The sequence below is a fragment of the Capsicum annuum genome, unplaced genomic scaffold, assembly GCF_002878395.1.
Source record: "Capsicum annuum cultivar UCD-10X-F1 unplaced genomic scaffold, UCD10Xv1.1 ctg4774, whole genome shotgun sequence".
NCBI classification, from domain to species: Eukaryota; Viridiplantae; Streptophyta; class Magnoliopsida; order Solanales; family Solanaceae; genus Capsicum; species Capsicum annuum.
In genome coordinates this window covers 58,171-67,182 of record NW_025855406.1, presented here as the reverse complement: position 1 = coordinate 67,182, position 9,012 = coordinate 58,171, and the positions used below count along the sequence as shown (strand labels likewise).

The following is a 9,012-nucleotide window of genomic DNA, read 5'->3' as shown; positions in this document are numbered from 1 at the left end:
ATGCCTATTGCAGAAATTTCAAGATTTTGAGATAAATCATCATTGTTTTCATTATCAAGCATGATTATTATGATGTTTTAACATATGTGTGATGGATGGGTTATCATTCTAAGATTATATATTGATATTTCAAGAAAGATGATGCTTTAAGCATCTTATGATCACACTATATTTAGATTATTTAGTAAATCTTTGATCTTTTGATCCTCAGATAAGATTTGAAATCCACTTTGCATATTTATTTTAGATAATAGAATTTAGAACATCTTTATTTAAAGATTTAATCAGATATAAGCATAATTGGTTTCAAATTAACCCTTATTCTAGTTTTAAAGTGGATTTTATTAACAGAATGAGTGCAACTTAATGTGACCCGTATTTAGAACGAATCTAGAAGTGTAGGATTAATGTGACCTATCTTCCAAAAAACTACATAGACAAGCAGGTATGGATTATTAGATTATTCCGACTTCAATGTGGATAACAGTTACAGATGGGATCACTTAGCTCAAGTTATACTCCTTGGAAAGAGTATGACACCACTACCCATGGTGAGGTTTTCCCCTTAGGGGAACGTGACATTGGATTCCATGTTAGCTTACATGGTTTATGTCATTAGAAAAACCTCTCTTCTAGTTGAGGAAAAGATTTTAAGAAAACAAAGTGTAAAGGCTCACAATGTTATTCAGATTATGCTTTACAGAAAGATAAGAGTTACATATTTCAGCTTTCAGATTTTAGACTTAGAAGTAAATCCTTTCTGTACTTTGACATCATGATTTAAAGATAGAGTACTAGTACAGTTTTCAGAACTAAATGTTATGACTCACTATATTTATAAAGTATGATTTACTATTTATGATTTCAGATTTTAGTATTTCAAATATTCCAACTTATGTGAGTCATTTACATTTAGCATGCATTGTTTTATAAATTATGCTGATGATACTATGTTTTACTTATGCTTTTAAACCTCATATACTCAAGATATCTTCAAAGTACTGATCCACATAAATGTCTATACGCTATATTGTCTCATAATGTAGGTTCAGGTGCTCAGTTCCAGCAGCGTGAGTAGTTCGACCATCTCCAGTTTGGGGACCTATTCATTCTAATTTTACAGCTTACTAGTTTTACCTGATTCAACATTTTTTATAAGAAAGTTCGAGTTAGATGGGGGTTTGTCCTAGTGACTATCTAGTTATTAGTAGTAGAAGCATGTAAGACTGCTAGATATTATTCAGACTTACCGTATTGATGTTTAGACTTTTTGTTCAGATTATTATCAGATATTTCAGTTAGTTTTCTATATTTAGTATGACTTCTATGTCTATATTTCCATTAATATAATATTCAGACTTAGTAACAGGCAGATAATGTTTTCTTAAGGCTACTTGTAGTCTTGAACACTGTGTGACGTCTTAGGACCAGGTTTTGAGGCATTACAAATTTGATCCTAGAATGTTAAGAGTAAGTTTCAGAAACGAATACCTTTTTATTTCATGTAGAATTTTCCATATTAGGACCCACTATTATGTAGAAAATTGGATAAGCATTCCATCGATACCTAAATCGCCCAAACCCAATAGTCGGTTGAGAGGTTAGATCATTTTTTATAAAGCAGTGTGCCAACTGGCAAGTCAATTTCATAATTGTTAATTCTAAGGGATATCTACAATTGTAACACATTGCGGAGAGGTATAATTTCCCAGTTGTCCAAATCTAGTAGACCAACACGATAGTGGTGCGTCGCGCCAATGGCTAGAATGGCATTCCAAAGATATGCCGCGATTGCTCCGTGTCAGTTCCCACTTGTCTATTTTCAAGTAAACCACCGCCATAGTGGCGCATTGTGGTGGCTAACCAAATTGGAATTTTTGTTCCCATTTCCAATTTTGTTTAGAAGTTTAAAAGGGGTATTTTGGTCAATTCCCGAGCATCCAATTAGCGAATAACAAAAGATTAAACCCATTCTAGTCCTATTATGCTCATTATTCATCAATTCTCTCTCAAATAAAAACTCTAGAGTTCAAAGCTTTTTCTCTAAAAAATCAAATTTCTCCTTTTTTTCTCCAAGAAAGCTCTAAATTGAGGATTCCCAAAACAAGATAATGAAAAACTCATCTTCAAGAACTCAAATAAGAATCAATAATTCAAGTTTCTTCATGTAATTATCAATCAAGGTATGTTTGGTTTATCAACAAGGATACTTCATCCATCCTTGTGCCCAAAATTAGCTTTTAATTACAGATTCATATGATTTTGAATGATTATACATGAGTTTCAACTTAGGGTTGATACCTATTATTGTTAGCTGCAAGATTATGAGATTTCAAGCATTTTATAAGATGAATTGCAGGTCTATTTTCTTATTTTCATGCCTATTGCAGTAATTACCTCATTTTAAGATGAATTGTCACTGTTTTCATTATCAAGCATAATTATTATGATTTTTTAACATGTATGTGATGCATGGGTTATCATCCCAAGATTATATGCCGATATATTAAGAAAGATGATGCTTTAAGCATCTTATGATCAGATTATTTTCAGATTATTTAGTAAATCTTTAATCTTTTGATCCGCATATAGGATCTGGAAACCACTTTACAATGTTATTATAGATAATAGAATTTAGAACATCTATATTTAGAGATTTAATCAGATAAAATCATAATTGGTCTAAGATTAACCCTAATGCTAGTTTTCAAGTGGATTTTCAAAGGAATGAGCGCAACTTAATGTGAGTAATCTTTAGTACTGAGCTAGAAGTGTAGGATTAATGTGCCCTATCTTCCACAAAACTACATAGACAATGTAGGTACGGATTATCCGATTATTCCGACTTCTATGTGGATGACAGTTACAGATGTGATCACTTAGCTCAGGTTATACTCCTTGGCAAGAGTGTGACACTACTACCAATTGTGAGGTTTTCCCCTTTGGAGAATGTGACGTTGGATTCCATGTTATCTCACATGGTTTAGGTTGGTTAGAAGAACCTCCCTTCTAGTTAAAGTAAAAGATTAAAAGAAAAGCTTTTAAGAAAACTAAGTGTAAAGGCTCACAATTTTGTTCAAATTATGCTTTACAGAAAGATAAGAGTTACCGATTTTAGCTTTTAGATTTCAGACTTAGAAGTGAGCCCTTTCTACACTTTGACATCATGATTTAAAGACAGAGTACTAGTACAGTTTTCAGAACTAAATGTTATGACCACTAGATTAATAAATTATGATTTTCTATTCATGATTTCAAATTTCAGTAAGTTAGATATTCCAACTTATGTGAGATTCAAATTTAGCATGCATTGATTTATAAAATATGCTTAGGAGATTATATTTTACTTATGCGTTTCACCCCCATATACTCAGTACATCCTCAAAGTATTGATCCACATAAATGTTTAGGTGCTACATTGTTTCATAATGTAGGTTTAGGTGCTCAGTATCAGCAGCGCGAGTAGCTTGAACATTACTATCTACACCCTACAGTTGGTGAGTCCTCATAGTTTGAGGACCTATTCATTCTGATTTTGCAGCATATTAGTTTTAAATGATTCGACATTTCTTTTAAGAAAGTTCGAGTTAGCTGGGGATTTGTCCTAGTTACTCTCTAGTTATTAGTAGTAGAGCCTTGTCAGACTGTAAGATATTATTCAAACTTACGGTATCGATGTTCAGATGCTTTGTTAAGATTATCCTCAAATATTTAAGTTAATTTTCTACATTTAGTATGACTTTTATTTTTATATTTCCCTTATTAAAAAATTTAGACTTAGTAACAGGCAGACAGGGTTAGCTTAAGGCTATTCGTAGTCTTGAGCACCGTGTGATGTCTCAGGACCAGGTTTTGGGGCATTATAAATTTGTTCCTAGAATTTTAAGGTTAAGTTTAAAAAATGAATACCTTTTGATTTCATGTAGAATTTTCCAGTTTCGAACCCTTTATTGTGTAGAAAATAGGATAAGATTTCCATCGATACCAAATTTTCCCTAATCTAATACTCGATTGAGAAGTTAGGGTATTTTGAATAAAGAAGTGTGACAATTGGGCAGTCACCATGTCTCGGTGAAGGAAAATTTCATAATTGTCAATTCCATTAGACCTCTACCATTGTACCACATCGCGGAGAGGTACAATCTCCAAGTTGTCAAAATTCAGTTGACCAATGCGATAGTGGCGCATCGTTCCAGTGGACAGAATGACATTCCAAAGGCGTGCCATGATTTCTCCACGTCGCGGGGGACGTCCAGTTCCCACTTATCAATTTTCTAGTAAACCACTGCCAAAGTGGTTCATCGTGGTGGCCAGCCAAATCAGGATTTTTGTTCCCTTTTTCGGTTCTATTTAGAAGTTTAAAAGGGGTATTTTTGTCAATTTCCAAGCTCCCAATTTGTGAATAACACATGATTAAACCCATACGATGCCTATTATGCTCAGTATTCATAAATTCTCTCTCAAAGAAAAAACCTAGAGTTCTAAGCTTCTTCTCTAAGAAATCAAATTCCACCATTTTTTCTACATGAAATCTCTAAATTGAGGATTACCAAAATAAGATAATCAAGAACTCATCTTCAAGAACTCAAATAGTAATCAATAATTCAAGTTTATTTATCTAATTATCAATCAAGGTATGTGGGGTTTGTGAACAAGGATATTGCTTCCATCATTATGCCCAAAACTACCTTTTATTATGGATTCATATGATTTTGAATTATTATACATTGGTTTCAACTTAGGGTTCATACCCATTATTGTTAATTTAAAGATTATGAGATTTTAAGTGTTTTAGAAGATGAATTGCATATCTATTTTCTTATTTTTATGCCTATTGCAGTAACTGCTAGATATTGAGATCAATTATCATTTTTTTCATTATCAAGCATGATTATTATGATGTTTAATCATACATTATGATGTATGTGATGCATGGGTTATCATCCCAATATTATATGTCAATACTTTAAGAAAGATGATGCTTTAAGCATCTTATGATAAGATTATTTTCAGATAATTCAGTCAATCATTGATTTTTTGATCCTTAACTAAGATTTGGAATCCATTTTACTAATTTATTATAGATAACAAAATTTAGAATATCTTTATTTAAAGACTTAATTAGATAAAAGCATAATTGGTTTTAGATTAACACTTATCCTTGTTTTAAAGGGGATTTCAAACAGAATGAGTGCAACTTAATAGGAGTAGTATTTAGCACTGAGCTAGAAGTATAGGATTATTGTTCCCTATATTTCACAGAACTACATATCCAATGTAGGTATGGATTATCAGATCATTCCGATTTCTATGTGGATGACAGTTACAGCTGTGATCACTTAGCTTAGGTTATACTCCTTGGCAAGAGTATGAAACCTCTACCCATTATGAAGTTTTCCCCTTAGGGTAACGTGACGTTGGATTTCATGTTAGCTCATATGGTTTATGTCGGTTCAAAGAACTTCCCTTCCAGTTAAAGTCAAAAGATTAACAGAGAAGCTTTTAAGAAAACTAAGTGTAAAGGCTCATAATTTTATTCTAATTATTCTTTACAAAAAGATAAGAGTTATAGATTTTAGCTTTCAGATTTCAGACTTAGAAGTGATTCGTTTCTACACTTTGACATCATGATTTAAAAATAGAGTACTAGTACAGTTTTCAGAACTAAATGTTATGACCACTAGATTTATAAAGTATGATTTCAGATTTTAGTATTTTAGATATTCCAGCTCATGTGGGTCATTAGAAGTTAGCATGCATTGTTTTATAAATTATGCTGATGACATTATGTTTTACTTATCTATTTCACCCCTATATACTCAGTATATCCTCAATGTACTAATTATATATGCCTATGTGCTATATTGTCTCATAATGTAGGTTTAGGAGCTCAGTACCAACAGCGTGAGTTTCTCGACCATCTCCTTCTACATCCTACAGTTGGTGAGTCCTCATACTTCGGGGACCTATTCATTCTGATTTTGCAGCTTATTAGTTTTACATGATTCAATATTTTTTAGGAAAAGTATGAGTTCGATGGGGTTTTGTCCTATTGACTATCTAGTTATAAATATGTGAGCAAAATCTAACACATTTAATGCTTTTAAGCTCAAAATAATTGTGAATTATGAAGCAACTCTTGTTGTTTTGATGTGTTTGCTCATGATATTGTAGAAAAAGGTTGAATAAATGAGAATAATCAATAATGGAGAAAAAGAGTTGAAAATCTGAGCAAAATAGAAGAAAACACGGCGGACGACCTCCGTGATAAGTCGCCAGCCTCATGATAGCCTATTAGCATTGGCATCAACCTTAGCCAGAGAGTTGCAGTTTGAGGAGTTGTTCTGATGACGCCGGTGATGTGGAATCAAAGTCATAATAAGGCATCAAGAATGGTGTCAGCCTTAAGTAGAAAGTTAGCTTGGGAAAAAGATATCTGACGACGTTGGTGATACACCATCAGATCCCTAATATGGCATTAGCCACATCATCATCCTAAGATAGAACCTGAAGGCAACTGAAGCCTCTCTGATGCCATCCGTGATAGAGCGTCAACTTCTTGACACGAAATCAGCCTGGGCGTCACCTATTTTGAACAATTTTATTAATTTTGTTATTTTATTTTCTTAATTAGGTTTTAGTATAAATAACATCTTTTAGGGTTTTTGAAAAAAAAAGAAAAAGAAAAAATCACCTATCAGACATCAACTTTAAGAAGAGAGACATATTTTTGCTTTATTTCATAAATTATTCTTTATTTTTGTATCAGCTATTTTTAGGGTTTCTACCTTGCGATTAAATCAGAGGAACTACTTGTTGTTTTCTACCCATTCATAAGTTTATCATTATAATCATGAATTTAACTTGTTATTTCCTTCATTAAATTATGAGCGGCTAATTTCATAAGCCGGAGTTATGGGATCCATGAATTAGGGTTTGATATGATACTAGGTGTTTAACGGATTCAAAGAGTAGTAAAACATCTTGAGATTCTATTTTTTAACTAAAATCTAGTGGTTGCAAACATTAGGTTATGCCTTAGGTTTTATTTGCTTCTAACGAAGAAATAGGCTAGAGGACGTGAATTATCAACAGGGACGCAGAAGCTACCAACCTTCTGTTTAATGATTAATGCTGTAACTGGATTAATCTACCTGAGATAATAACCTATTGGAAATAGATAAGTTATATAAGTTCGAGAGAATTAGATAATAAATTGTCTGGTGAGGTCGAGATATAAGTCAGATAGTATAATCGTCCGGGATATTCTGTTGTTCTACTCATTCTGAGAATCTCTTGCATTACCTAGTATCTGTCAATTTCTGAAATCCTTGGTAAACATAACTATGGTTTCCCATTTATCTTGATTACAAACACTGAAGTATTAAAAGTGATATTTAACACATCGTGAACTTAAACCCCCATATTTCAGAAGTAGTAAACTACCACTAAAATCTTTTGTAAACAAAGTTCACACCCTATTCCATATGGTATTCGACCCCAACCTAGTTGGGTTTTATAATGACAATGATTTCTTACACCCATTCAAGAGTGTAATTTGAGCATTATCAAAAATGGCACCGTTGCCGGGGAATACGGTTGTAGACTAAAAATTTTGTGTGCAAAAATTTACTGATAGTTAAGTTTCCTTGATTTACATTTGGTTGTTTTTTATTGTTCATTTGAAGAATCCCTATAGGTTACACTGAACACTACTCAATCCAAAACCTCGCTGCATGAGTAGAATGGTCGAACAACCGCTATAATATGAGATTGATGATGATGATGATATCGATGGAGCAGGGGAAATAGGTACGATCATTCCCCCTCCATTAGCACCTAGAGTAAAGTTCAATATTACTAGCATAATGATTCAGCTCTTAAAATTGAAGGGGTTGTTTGGAGGCCTTCATGGAGAAGACCCTAACCTATATCTGGTGGATTTTGTCACCATTTCAAAGTCCTTTGATAATCCGGGGGTAAGCCAGAGTGCTATCCATTTGAGGCTATTTTCGTTGTCCTTATCAGGAGAGGCTACATTATGGCTAAATGAGTTGACACCTGACTCTATAACCAACTGGAGAAAGTTGAGAGGAGCTTTCCTAGAAAGGTTCTTTCTGTCATCCAGAAGGGTGAAATTAAGAGATGAGATCAACAATTTCAGACAGTTTCCAAATGAGGCTTTACATGAAACTTAGGAGAGATTCAAGAAAAAGATGACCCAGTGTCCGAACCATAATATGATGGACATACATTTAATGGAGACTCTGTACAGAGCTTTTAACTCTGTGATGAAGACACTGGTAACGCTGCTGGAGGGTTATTTGTTGCTCTCTCATTCTAAGATGCTGCTAATATGCTGAATAGGATGACCAAATTAAGTAGGGCTTGGTACACTAGAGATTTTATGGTGGCAAGTCCAACTATTCTTGTTGGAATGAATGATGAATAGTGCAAAAGAGATAAGGAGAAAGATCAAGACATAGCCCATCTTAAGACTCTAATAGACCTACTCACCAAGCACTTATTGTCAGGAAGAAAGGAATAGGAAAAAGTTATAATGATTCAGGATCGGGCTGATATGGAACTTGAAGAAAAAGTCAACTACTTTGCCAATCAGGTAGGTTTCTGAGACTTTAGCAAAGGAAATTAAGGCCAGAATGGGTATGGAAATCTTAATCACAAAAATAGGGAGCAAAAAAATTGGAGATACAGCAATGACAAAAATGAGTTGTATGTTCATGCGGGAAATCATGAAATTGCTGCAACTACTTCGGGAAAGTGGTCGATGAAAGATATAATGAAAGAACTATTGAAAGGAGTAGAGGCTACCAATGTTGGAGTAGCTAGTATGAGGAGTGAATTTTCCATAATGAGTCAATTGGTTATCTCATATTCAACTTCTATCTAGCAGCTAGACGAACAGATCAGTCAACTGTCTTCAGCACTAAACCATGGAAAAAATGGTACTGCACCTATTAAAACCACCCAGGATCAGAAGACTAACGATTT

General features: G+C 33.6%; 1 non-coding gene across 1 annotated transcript; it reads right to left on the bottom strand.

The window, feature by feature from the left end:
- Positions 1 to 8,135: 8,135 nt before the first annotated feature.
- Positions 8,136 to 8,242, bottom strand: LOC124892487. The gene has a single exon (XR_007050276.1). It is a non-coding gene; the product is annotated as a small nucleolar RNA R71 (small nucleolar RNA).
- Positions 8,243 to 9,012: the final 770 nt, after the last annotated feature.